The following is a 14,187-nucleotide window of genomic DNA, read 5'->3' on the forward strand; positions in this document are numbered from 1 at the left end:
GGCCTAATTCCATCTTTCCCACCTCAGTTTTATTTCTAAATTTTTAGGATTGGTTTTAGGGTCTGTTTTTAATGTTTTTAATTTTTATAAATTTGTACAGGGGTTGTTTAATTTGATTTTTAGCTATGTATATGATTGTTTGTATGTTTTTAAATTTATTCCTGTACACCACCCCGAGTCCCTCCGGGGAGAGAGGGCGGTCTAGAAATTTAATAAATTATTATTATTATTATTATTATTATTATTATTATTATTATTATTATTATTATTACTCAGGAGATCCTGACGGAAAGAGTGTTTCTGAGAACATGCAATACCATGGAGATGACTCACCTTAAGATAACCACAAGACCATGTTCTGCCAATCTTTGGACACTGATTGGACCTCCTCCATCAATGTAATGTACTGTAATGGCAAAGGTGATGTTAGGTATCCTGACCTCAAATGGTGTGTTTATAAACCACCAGCAAGACCTTTAAAAAGAATGTACTTCCTGCATCAGCTCATACAACTCAAGACTGCTGATACAATTCTACGGAGGAATTATTGAGTCTGTCACAGAATCAAAGTCACGTGAAACATTAGTACCACTTTATAAAGTCTGAGTAAGGCCACACCTGGAATACTGCAGCCTGTCTTGGTCCCTGCATTGCAAAAAAAAGATGTTGAAGCTTTGGAAAAAGTGAAAAGAAGGGTAACCAGCACGATTAAAGGCCTGGAGACCAAAACATATGAAGAACGGTTGCAGCAGTTGGGCTTGGCTAGTCTATACAGTACGCCAGGGGTGTCCAAACTTGGGAACTTTAAGACTTGTGGACTTCAACTCCCAGAATTGAAATCCACAAGCCTTAAAGTTCCCAAGTTTGGACACCCCTGCAGTATGCAGTGGCTCAGTGGCTAAGATGCTGAGCTTGTCGATCAGAAAGGATGGCAGTTTGGCGGTTCGAATCCCTAGTGCCGCGTAATGGAGTGAGCTCCCCTTACTTGTCCCAGCTTCTGCCAGCCTAGCAGTTTGAAAGCACGTAAAAAATGCAAGTAGAAAAAAGTAGGGACCACCTCTGGTGGGGAGGTAACAACATTCCGTGCACCTTCGGCGTGTAGTCATGCCGGCCACATGACCACGGAGACGTCTTCAGACAGTGCTGGCTCCTCGGCTTTGAAACGGAGATGAGCACCGCCCCCTAGAGTCGGGAATGACTAGCATGCATGTGCGAGGGGAACCTTTACCTTTTATCTTTAGTCTAGAGAAAAGAAGGACTGGGAGGGGGGGCACGATAGCAGCAATCCAGTATTTGAGAAGCCACGAAGAGGAGGGGGTCAATTTATTTTCCAAAGCCTCAGAGGGCAGGACAAGAAACAATGGATGGAAACTAACCAAGGAGGGAAGCAACCTGAAATTAAGGAGAAACTTCCCAACAGTGAGGCTAATCAACCAGTGGAACACCTTGCCCTCAGAGGTTGTGGGTGCTTCATCACTGGAGGCTTTTAAGAAAAGACTGGACAGTCACTTGTCTGAAAGGGTATAGGGCAGACCTCCTGAAGGTCCCTGAAGGCTCTGGAAGGCTAAAACCGACCCTACGAGCAACCCGGAAGTTCATTCCTGAACCTCTCTGGTTTGCCCGTAGGGTCAGTTTTTCGTGAAAAATGGCATCAAAAGAAGGCTGAAGCATACGTGCTGGCCAGCTGACAGGGCAATGCCTCGTGTGCCCTGAGAAATGGCTCCGCGTGCCACCTGTGACCCTCGTGTCATAGGTTCGCCATCATGGGTATAGGGTCTCCTGCTTGAGCAGGGGGCTGGACTAGAAGATCTCCAAGGTCCTTTCCAGCTCTGCTCTGGTTTATTCCTCTTTAACTATCTGGTTTGGTACCTGTCCCAAACAGGACAGGTACAAACTTCAAGAAAAAACAGCTGCAACCAGCCTACCTTCCATTGAGAATCTGCATACTGCACGAGCCAGAAAGAGGGCTAAAAAAAATATCTCCAGACGCCCCCCCACACCCCAGATGTAAACTGTTTCAACTCCTCCCCTCAGGATGCCACTACAGAGCATCGCAAGCCAAAACAACTAGACACAGGGACTCTGCTGAACACCTAATTCCCACAGCACTGTCTGAGGATGTTAACCCGTGCAGTAGGACTGCATTGCTATTATCCTTCTCATCTTTCCTATTACCTTCTCCTATTGGTCTCTTACAATTATATTACTTTGTTGTTTATATGTACACTGAGAGTTGACGCACCAGAGACAAATTCCTTGTGTGTCCAATTACACTTGGCCAATAAAGAATATTGTGTATTGTGTATTGTGAACTTGGCTGAGCTGTGCAGTTGCTTTTGCAGAAGTGAAATATGTACACCATGTTTCCCAGAAAATAAGTCCGAAATAAATGCTTGGCCTTATTTTCGGGGAGGTCTTATTATTTTTGAGGTGCCGGAGGCAGGCGAGCGTGGTCACCTCATGGCTGCTGCTGTGTTGCACGTCGCTGGACCTGCTGCTCTTTTTGCAGCGGCCATTAGTGTGACAGAAGTAGCATGGTGGCTAGGTAGTTAGAGAAGGGCGTGTAGGTTGCATGGGGCATGTTCCCCATCCCTTTCCCCCACCTCCAGCCTCACCTCACCTCGTGTTGTTTGGATGGCAACCAAGCAGAGGGATCGTCTGCGGACATGTTTAAATATTTTTGGGAAGCTCTTATTTTAGCACATGCACTCAAAAGCCCGATTGGGCTTATTATCTAGGGAGGTCTTATTTTGGGGAAAACAGGATACTATATGACAGTGGTGGGTTCCGGATCCCGTTCCAACCAGTATGGCGCATGCGTCTTAGCACCTCCGTGAGCCTCCGTGACGCTCCAGCTGCTCAGCAGAGCATTGCGCAGGCGCTGTAAGTGCCATGCTCGTGCGCAGAAGCGCAGAAGACTTAAAAGACTGGTAAGGAGCTCGGGCGGGCAGATGGGCACTCTGGAGCACCGTACCAGAACGGTATCCGGTGCTCCGGGGCGTACAGCCTGCAACCCACCGCTGCTATATGACCAGATGCACTATGGCTGCTGTATTTTTTAATTTTTGGCTCGAATCAAGGAGAAGCTGCCTCAACTTAGCATTCTGTGCTGAGGCAAGATTTCTTAGGTTTAAGATTTCTTAGTTTAATTTGTCTCTGACCAGGTAATAACATACTGTATTTTTCGGAGTATAAGATGAACTTTTTTCCCTCAAAAAAGAGGCTGAAAATCTGGGTGCGTCTTATACACTGAATACAGCATTTTTTTGCCTCCTGAAACTCTGCCCCTTCACTAAAATGGCCGCGCATTGCCTTTAGGAGGCTTCCAGAGAGCTCCTGGGGGCTGGGGAGGGCAAAAATGAGTGAAAAATGGCCCATTTTTTGCCCCCCCCCAGCAGCAATCTATAAGCTTTCTAAAGGCTATCCACGTCCTTTTTTTTTTTTGACAAAAAACGAGCCCATTTTGGTGAAAAATGAGCCATTTCTTGCTCGTTTTTGCTCCCCCACCCCCCAGGAGCACTCTACAAGTCACCTAAGGCAGGGGTGTCCAAACTTGGGAACTTTAAGACTTGTGGACTTCAACTCCCAGAATTCCCCATCCAGCACTGGCTGGGGAATTCTGGGAGTTGAAGTCCACAAGTCTTAAAGTTCCCAAGTTTGGACACCCCTGACCTAAGGGCTATTCATGCCCTTTTTTTGGAAAAAAACAGGCCCATTTCCGTGAAAAACGGGTGTTTTGGGGAGGTTTGCAGAGTGCAAAAACTTTTTTTTTTAAAAAAAATCCTCTTCAAAACCTTGCTGCGTCTTATACTCCGAAAAATATGGTACATGTTAGAACAAAGTTCAGCCCTGATCATTCTTCTTTTCTTTGCAACATTTGATATCACCCATATAGGATGGGCTATCAAGAGGGATTGTGAGTTTGTACGATTACAGAATGGTGATGGGAGATTGTCCTACAATATTTGGCAATGAGTCTTCTTCTTATTTTAAGGAAGACTGGAGAACACACAGTTACAGGGCTTCAGGTAACTCAAAAATACTACAATTAATTCACTATTGAAGTCCTATATATTCAGAAACAATTCAAACTTTTTTTCTTTTCTTTTTTGATAAAGCAAGAAAATGCCAATTTGTCTGTTTGGGACAATTTTGTCAACCATTTCAGAAAATATTGTTTAATTAGAGGTTAAAAATGGTAAAGCGTACAAATATGGTTATTTTTCCACATTGCAAAATGAAGCCTACAACAAAGAACAAATGTGATCATTTTGACACTTTTGAACTCAGTCATCTTTTGTGATTTTTCTCAAGATCAAAATTTGTCATTGAGGAAGGGCTAAGTACAGGGATGGGCTGCTGTAGATTCACCCGGGTTTGGGAGAACCTGTAGCTAAAGTTATGGAAGGTTCAGAGAGCCTCCAAATCCTATCCTGGCTGGCCCCGCCCACCCCACACTGCCCACTCCACCCCTCCCCTCACAGGAGTCTCCATGTGGCCCATTTTGGATGCGAGGTAAATGCAGGAACCATGCGAGATTCAGGGAGGGGGAAAATGGGCTTACTGGAAGTTCTGGAACTTTGAAAACGAGCCCATTTCCAGCCTCCGGAGACCCTCCGGACCCCAGGGGAGGCAATTCTCAGTGTGCACATGCACACAGCTGCCAGAAGACAAGAACAACTAAGAAAGCAGGGTCGACTTAGGAGTAAAGCCACACCTTGAAGGTGATTGGCCCCTCCTATAGGAAACAAAAGAGGAGCGAGTGGGGAGTGGGCTTTTGCAGGAAACAATTCGTTCCTTCGGTCAGTTCAAGAGTAGAAAGTTCTGTGTGTGACTATAAGAGACTCTGTGTCAAGTTTTGCCTTGCCCTGCGTTTGGAAACAAGTTATCAGGCAGCTCGCCAAGCGAGATAAGGTTCGTGTTGATAAACATTCCTCTGAAAGACTGTTTGCTAAGCCTTGCAGACTGTGAATGACAGGAATTCACAGTCACATAAATAAAGGGGCGTTTGCCGGGACCAAGAATCTGCTTCTTGCTTTTTAAGGAAGCCTGTATCAGAACACCCCTCTTTCTCGAAAGTCAATCCCACATTCTGTTACAAATTTTCAATTGGGATTATCTCATAGCATCAATATTTCATGGGAATTAGGAGCGAATTTAAACTTTCTTCTCAACTTTACCCGTGTGAGTGTCCTGATCTTTTAAGGACAGTGACAACTGACAAGCAAGCCTTGCTCAACTTAGAAAACTGAATCCAATCTTTTGACTCTTACAAAAGTCCAATTCCTACTGTTGGAAGAAATGTCCATCTGGGTTCAGTTCCATGTGGGGAAAAGGACACTGGAAACATGGAGACAGCTTGGAAAGATGGTTTAATGGTGGACAGGATCATATGATTTTGAGGTCCTGGGGGGGGGGGAGAGTGCATGGGTGAGAGAGGGAGATAGATTGGGCCCTGCCTTGGAGCTTCTTGTTCCTGTGTAAGAAATGTATTCTGATTGGTTGTCAGACTCCCATGGGACCGTGCAGGGGTAACTTTGCAGTGTCTTGAGTCCCAAGCTTGGTTGAATCTTGCTGGGTGATGTAATCTCCCCAGGTGCCATGTGGTGAGTTCTGTTGCTAGATGGGTAGACGGCTAATCCTATCACATCCTGAGTATTGTGGCCCGCCAGTGGCCAGTGGAGCTGGCAGCGGCTTTGGACACTGAGGAGGTTGAGGAGGAAGATAGGCCAGTCCTGGAGTCTGGGGAAGGCTCTGATGAGGGCTCTGTGTCGGAGGCAGAGAGGGGGCTAGAGCCATATGCCAGTTATCAGCTGCCTTCAGAGTCAGGCATCAGTGAAGCAGACGAACAGCTGGAGCCTGTTCCCGGTGTGTGTATGAGCAGAGTTGCCAGACAAAGGGAACAGCTAAAGGATAGGGGTTGACTTGGGAGTAAGGTCACAGATGGACGATGAATGACCCCTCCCAGAGGAAATAAAAGAGGAGTGAAAGGGGAGGGGAGTTTGCAGGAGACAATTAGTTTGCTTAATTAGTCTCTCTGAGACTCCTTGCCAAGTTCTGCAGATATCGGCCTGGCAGCTCTCCAAGCCAGATAAGGTCTGTGACTGTAAATCCTCCCTTGAAAGACTTTGCTGGATGTGAATGAGCAGAATTCACAGTCAATTAATAAAATGGGGTTTTGTTGGGACCAGGAGTTTGCTTCATGCTCTTGGGAAGCCTAGGTGAGAATACGGAGGGCCATGTCTTTTGTGTTGTAGATAAGCTGGCCCAGTTTTCTGGGGCTATTAGCAAAGGTGGGGGCTGCTTTCCAAGAGCCTGTTTCTCCTTTTCTCATCCAGGGAGGTATAATATTCTGCCTTTTTAATATTTCCTAGAACAGTGATGGCTAACCTTTTCCCCATTGCGTGCCAAAAGCCTAGGGAGTGCAGGGAGGTCAATTCTATGCGCACGACACACACCCATACCCCCGCGTACGTGATAGATCCGTTTTTCACCATCCCCAGGCTCTGGAGGCTTTCTAGGAGCCTGGGTAGGACGAAAACACCCCCCCCCCACCGCTCTCCCGGAGGCCCTCCAGAGGCTTCAGGAGACTTCCTTGAAGCCTCCGGAGGGCGCAAAACGGCCCTACGGTCAACCCAGAAGTCCATTCCTGAACTTCCGGGTTGCGCATTGGGTTGTTTTTCACCCTTCGGAGGTTTCAGGAAAGCCTATGGAGGGCGAAAAACAGACAAAAATGAAGGCTGAAGTCAGTTGGCCAGTGCCCGCATACACGTTGGATCTGACAGGGCAATGCCTTGCGTGCCTTAATAAATGGCGCCATCTGCCACCTGTGGCATGCATGCCATTGGTTCGCCATCATGGTCCTAGAATATTTCATTCTTCTAGGAGGGGGGTGGGTGCTCACTTCCTACAAAACCATTTGTGAAATGGGAAACGATTGAGTTTTTGTCCTTCATGGGAGTTTTGATGATCTTCGCTATTGGAAACTTGAGAAGATTAAATGGAAGCCTTCAATGGTAAGTAGGTAGATTTATTAACAAGACTGATATGTCCATCTATCTCATATAACCATGATGCATGCCAGAAGAGCAGGGGTAGGTTCCTGCCAGTTCTAGCCTCTTCTACAGAAGAGGTTCCACAAATCTACCGTGCCGTTTAGAACAGGTTCCAGCTCCCTCCCCCCACCCTTCCGCACATCATCAAGATGAAGAGCGAGAGGAGGAATTCTGGGAGTTGAAGTCCACAAGTCTTAAAGCTCTCAAGTTTGAACACCCCTGGGTTTTTTTTCCCTAAAGGGTTAGGGGTGCAAGGGTCTTGTAACTTGACAGCTTTAAGACTTGCACACTTCAATGCCAGAGTTTCTAAGCCAACATGACTGGAGGAGGAATTCTGGTAGTTGAAGTCCACAAAGCTCTCAAGTTTGAACACCCCTGGGTTTTTTTTCTAAAGGGTTAGGGGTGCAAGGGTCTTGTAACTTGACAGCTTTAAGACTTGCGTGCTTCAAATGCCAGAGTTTCTGAGCCAACATTTTGGTTGCTAAGCAAGAGCGTTGTTAAGTGAGTTTCACCACATTTTACAATTGGCCACGCCCACCCAGTCACATGGCAGGCAAGCCACTCCCATTCAGTCACATGGTGGGCAAGCGACTCCCATCCAATCACATGGCCGGCAAGCCACTCCCACCCTGTCACATTGCTGGCAAGTCACCTCCACCCTGTCACATGGCAGGCAAGCCATTCCCACCCAGTCACATGGCCGGAAAGCCATTCCCACCATCACATTGCAGGCAAGCCACTCCCACCCAGTCACATGGCTGGCAAGCCACTCCCACCCAGTCACATGGCTGGCAAGCCACTCCCACCCAGTCACATGGCAGAAAGCCACTCCCACAAAGCAGGCCAAACCTACAGAAGAGGTTCTAAAAAAAATTGAAACCCATCACTGCAGAGGCAGCACGCAGAGCCCTCTCTGTGGGCAGGTGCACTGTGTTGCTCTTAAGAGTTCTGTTGCGCCCATGCGCATCAGCCAACTGGTCTGGCGTTCATGCACGTGGCAGCCGACTGTTCTCTTCTGGATTCCATCATGTGCATGTGTGCCAGCCAGCTAGTCTTCATGCGAAGACCAGCTCTATTGTGTGCATGTGTGCACTGGAACCTGGAAGTGCAGCTGGCCACTATGCGCATTCGCACCAGCCAGCTGCTCTCTTCCAGGTTCTGGTGCTCCAGTACATGCGCACGCTCCAGTTTCGGCACTCGCTGCTGAAAAGGTTAACCATCACTGTTACATAACAACTCTGGTCAACTAACAACAATCCATGAAAAACATCGTTAGTAACAAAAATACTCTCGCTTCCACCCCTCCACCCCACCCGTGCCAGTCTAATCATCCTCTGAAATCAACTCCATCCAAGTTCAATGCTTGGAGGAAGAGCCAGGTTTTCCCAGCTCTCCAGAAGTTTAAAAGAATTTTGCCAAATCATCACAGTACAAATGGAAGCAATGAAATTGAACTGTAAATGTGACCACTAAAATTCATTTAGGTCATTGACAAGTGCTTGTGAAACTTCCTTGCAGTTCGGCAACCCTATAAGCTACAGTCAGATGATAGGTTTTAATATAATTCTTTATTGGCCAAGTGTGATTGGACACGCAAGGAATTTTGTGTCCCTATGCGCTCAGTGTACATAAAAGAAAAGATACATTTGTCACGAATCATAAGGTACAACACTTAATGATAGTCCTAGGGTACAAATAAGCAATCAAATTATACTACAAAACAATAAAACAATATAAAATTTAAAGATACAAGCAACATGGTTATAGTCATAAGTGGGAAGAGATAGGTACTAGGAAGGATGAGAAGAGTAATAGTAATAGACTCTTACTAAATTATTGACAGTGTTGTGGGGATTAGTTGTTTAGCAGAGTGATGGCATTTGGGGGAAAACTGTCCTTGGGTCTAGTTGTTCTACTGTGCAGTGCTCTATAGCATCGTTTTGAGGATAGAAGTTGAAACAATTTATGTCCAGGTCTGTAGATACTGTACTTTCACAGCCCCCTTTTTGACTCGTGCAATATACAGGTCCTCAGTGGAAGGAAGATTGGTAGCAATTGTTTTTTCTGCAGTTTTAATTGTCCATTGAAGTCTATGTTTGTCTAGTTTGGTTGCAGACACTTATGGAGGTGCAGATGACAGACTCAATAATTATTTATTTTTAGAATAAATAGCCCAGTGCTGCTTTAAAATAACTGTCAAATATCTCTTTCAGAATAGGTTGCAATGGAAGGACACTTTGATTCCTACAATGGATTAAATGGTTGCAAAAGTTGGTGGAATTAGCAGAGATGGCCAAATGGACTGTTTTGACAAAAGGAAAAAAATACAATTAGTTTGGAAACTGCCCTGGACTTTGTGCTTCAGGTGGAGGAAAAAAATGAAACTTCGATTTTGGGTTTTTACCGATTAATAGGTTTGTTGTTATAGAAATGGCTAGTTCATATTATTATGCAAAAGGAAAAAGTTGAGGCTTGAAGTTTGTTTTATTCTATTGCACCAGAGACGGAAGTCAACACCGTTTCTTTCTTTTTTCACTTTGCCCACACTATTCCCTTCCCTTTTTCCTCCCTTATTTTCCTTCTATTTTCTTTCATATTTTTGAATTATATATTATAAACTAATAAATAAACATAAGCACAACCATCAAGAATAGGCTTCATAACAAAGAATTAAGAATACCTTCCACATAATTGCAACCTGGTGATTATAAGGGTATTGTTTAAAATATGATATAGGACAATCGTCACAACATTTTTATAAAGTCACTCTAGAACAGGGGTGTCAAACTCGATTTCATTGAGGGCCACATCAGGATTGTGTTTCACCTCGGGGGTGGTGGTGGTAGGCGTGGTCAGGGTGGATGTGGCCAGCTTCACATCATTCATGTCGGGGGCACATGTTGTGGTCTGAGTGCTTTACCAGCGAAAACGGGCTCCCGAGCTCTGTTTTCGGCTGTGACAGCCTCCTGCAGCCCTCTGCCAGAGAAAATGGACCTCCGTTTTTGCTAGCAGAGGCACCATGGGCCGGTCCTTTGCTGTTTCCAGGGTGGCCCCACGAGCCAGATCTAAGCGCCCTGCGGGCCGGGTTTGACCCCCGGGCCTTGAGTTTGACACCCCCTGCTCTAGAATGATTTGTCTTTACTGAAAAATATGTCAATAATAAGAAACAAAACTGGACTTCCCATCTAGAGAAAAAGAGGAAGAGAGATCCTTAGTTGCCTGTTAAGTTCTGTTGATTGTTTTAGGATTAGAAATTAGAATTTGTTTTAGTTTTCTTTATTTTTGTTCTGCACTGCCCAGAGTTGTAATTTCTTGGGCAGAAATTATCCCAGCCCTTAGCAGATTTAACAGATTGACAGAGTTGGAAGGGACCTTGTAGGTCATCTAGTCCAACCCACCACCCAAGCAGCAGACCCTATACCATTTCTGACAAATGGCAGTCTAGTCTTTTCTTGAAAGTTTCCAGTGATGAAGCTCCCACAACTTCTGACGGCAACTTCTGTCCATTGGTAGATGTTTGTCACTGTCAGAAAATTTCTCCTTATTTCTAGGTTGAATCTTTCCTTGTGAAGTTTCCATACATTATTCCTTGTCTGGGCTTTAGATGCTTAGGAAAATAGCTTGATTCCCTTCCTCTCTGTGGCAGCCCCTCAAATATTGGAACATCACTATCATGTCTCCCTTTGACCTTCTCTTCATTAGGCCAGCCATGCCCAGTTCCTGCAACCATTTGTCATGCGTTTTAGTCTCCAGTCCTCTAATCATTTTGGTTGCTCTTCTCTGCACTCTTTCTAGAGCCTCAACATCATGAATGTTGTTAATGAATTCAGTATCTCAGGCCATGGTGAGAATTTTCTATTAAAAGTGGTTCCCATGCCCACATTCAATTGCTACTTTGGCTCACAAATTACAGATTTCTCTCTTAAGTCACTGGGCATCTGACTATATTTATGAGATGGCCGAAGTCCGGATAATATTATAATTCTAACATTTAATATGAATACTTCTTAACTCAATATATAGTCCTTGACTTACAACAGTTCCATTTGGCGACAATTTGAAGTTATAACAGCACTGAAAAAAACTGACGTATGACTGTTTTTCACACTTACGATCATTGAGGCATTCCCATGGTCCCATGATCAAAATTCAGAAGCTTGGCAATTGATTCATATTTATGACCATTGCAGGGCCCCAGGGTCATGTGATTCCACTTTATGACCGCCTGAGAAGCAAAGTCAATGGAGAAGCTACATTCACTTAACAACCAACTTAACAGCTGTAGTGATTCATTTAACGACTATGGCAAGAAAAACTGTAAAATGGGGAAAAAGTTATTTTGGTCTCAGTTGTGGTTATAGGTTAAAGATTATCAGGGGTGGGATTGAAAAATCTTAACGAACTGGAACCCTATCTCAAACCTCAAAACATGGAAGAAGAAAAGGGAGAAAATTTGGCAGAAACAATGAGAGAAATTCTGGCAGAAGCACCGGTGATAACTGGTGGAACAGATAGAGGTTTCGAGTTTTTACAAGATACACAATGAACAACAAGGTGCCAAGAGAAGTCCACATAAGACGTATCAAGAAAATAATTAGAATACAAATATCACAAACGGCAAAGAGATATAGGACTGCACTACTGCTGGAAGGATACAGGATGATGAAATGAAATGTTAGAATAAAAATTACGTTAAACTTAGTTAAATTTAGAGTATTATGTATAAAATAAAGTAATAATAGTTATAAATAAATGATTAGTAATGATAATAATGCATATATATAAACTAGATTGATAATATGAAAATTTATATAAATTGTAAGTGAGGATTATGGTTCTGTTTTAGGCCCAGTACTCTTCAACATCTTCATCAATGATTTGGATGAGGGAATAAATGGGGAACTCACCAAATTTGCAGATGACACCAAGCTGGCAGGAATAGCCAACACTCCAGAAGATAGGCTTAAGATACAGAAGGATCTTGACAAACTTGAACATTGGGCACTATCTAATAAAATGAAATTCAATGGTGAAAAGAGTAAGGTTCTACATTTAGGCAACAAAAATGGAATGCACAGGTACAGTATAGGTGGTACCTTGCTCAGTAGTAGTAACTGTGAAAGGGATCTTGGAGTCCTAGTGGACAACCATTTAAATATGAGCCAGCAGTGTGCAGCAGCTGCCCAAAAAGCCAACACAGTTCAAGGCTGCATCAACAGAGGGATAGAATCAAGATCACGTGAAGTGTTAATACCACTTTATAATGCCTTGGTAAGGCCACACTTGGAATACTGCATTCAGTTCTGGTTGCCACGATGTAAAAAAGATGTGGAGATTCTAGAAAGAGTGCAGAGAAGAGCAACAAAGATGATTAGGGGACTGGAGACTAAAACATATGAAGAACGGTATACAGGAACTGGGTATGTCTAGTTTAATAGAAAGAAGGACTAGGGGAGACATGATAGCAGTGTTCCAATATCTCAGGGGTTGCCGCAAAGAAGAGGGAGCCAAACTATTTTCCAAGGCACCTCGGGGTAGAACAAGAAGCAATGGGTGGAAACTAATCGAGGAGAGAAGCAACTTAGAACTGAGGAGAAATTTCCTGACAATTAGAACAATTAATCAGTGGAACAGCTTGCCTCCAGAAGTTGTGAATGCCCCAACACTGGAAGTCTTTAAGAAGATGTTGGATAGCTATTTGTCTGAAACGGTATAGGGTTTCCTGCCTAGGCAGGGGGTTGGACTAGAAGACCTCTAAGGTCTCTTCCAACTCTACTATTGTATTGTATTGTATTGATTATGGAGAGGATGTTGAAAAGCTTTGTTATAAAAGATAAATGATTCTATATAGAATAGAATATAAAGATGTAATACTATTGGATGATTTCAGGATGATGTAATGAAATGCCATAATATAAATTTATTTTAAATTTAGAATATTTTACATAAAAAGGATGTAATAATAGCTATTGTCAAATGAATGTTTAATAACCATAACAATTATATACATATATATTAGAATGATGATATGAGTCTTTATGTAAATTGCAAGTGAAGACTATTGTGAGAAAGCACAAAAGTTTTGTAACCAATCGACACACTGTAAGTAATTGGAGAAGGGTTTTTATTTTGTGGGTGTTTATGTCTGTTTGTTTTATGATTGTCTAAAAATAAAAACTTTTTTATATATAAAAAAAGAAAAATCTCGGCCCAGTTGCTGGGTTGGCGTGGCCATGGTGGACGTGGCCTACTCGGCCTACTGCACCATGGTAGGTGGAGGAGGCGTGTGTTCAACCTCCCCAGGCTTCGAAGGCTTTCCTCGAACCTCCGAGAGGTTGAAAGCGACCTCCCCGGGCTGCGGAGGCCCTCTGGAGGCTGGAAACTGGCCCGTTTCTGGACTTCTGGAAGGCCTGTTTTCAACCTCCCCAGGCTCCGGAAGGTTTGTTTGAGCCTCCGGGAGGGTGAAGACGGCCTCCCCCAGGCTCTGGAGCCCCTCTGGAGGCTGGAAGCAAGCTCGTTTTTCAGACTTCCGGGACGCCCGTTTTTCGCCCTCCCAGGCTCTGGAAGGTTTCCTTGAGCCTCCAGGAGGGGGGAAATGCGCCCATTTATGGACTTCCAGAACTTCCGGGAAGCCCATTTTTCACCCTCCCAGAACCTTTGTGCGGGGCCCTGCACTTACCTGGCATCCAAAATTGGCTGCATGGATACTCCTGGGAGAAGCAGGGTGGGGTGGGCAGGGCCAGCCAGTCCTTGCAACTATTGGTTCGGCGAACCAGATGTAAAATTAGCATCTCGTTCGCCCAAACCGGCTGAATCCCACCCCTGAAGACTATTCTTCTTATTTCATTCCTATCCTGTAATTACAATGTATTTGTATGTCAAGAAGTATATTGCCATAAGTTTCTAAAATAGGTTTTCACTAATTGATTCCCTCAATATTTTAAGCATTATTGTAAATAAATAAAAGGGTAGGGTATATATGTCACAATTTTCCCCCAACCCTTAATTCTTCAATATAAAGTTGGTATTTTGTTCAGTTAAATCAGGATAAATCACTCTTGATGCTAATAATAGAATTATTAATAATAATTCTAAGAAGCTTATGAGTATGTCCAGAAGAGCTTGTTTGCTA

Source organism: Natrix helvetica (assembly GCF_964273705.1).
Source record: "Natrix helvetica genome assembly, chromosome: 7".
NCBI classification, from domain to species: domain Eukaryota; kingdom Metazoa; phylum Chordata; class Lepidosauria; order Squamata; family Natricidae; genus Natrix; species Natrix helvetica.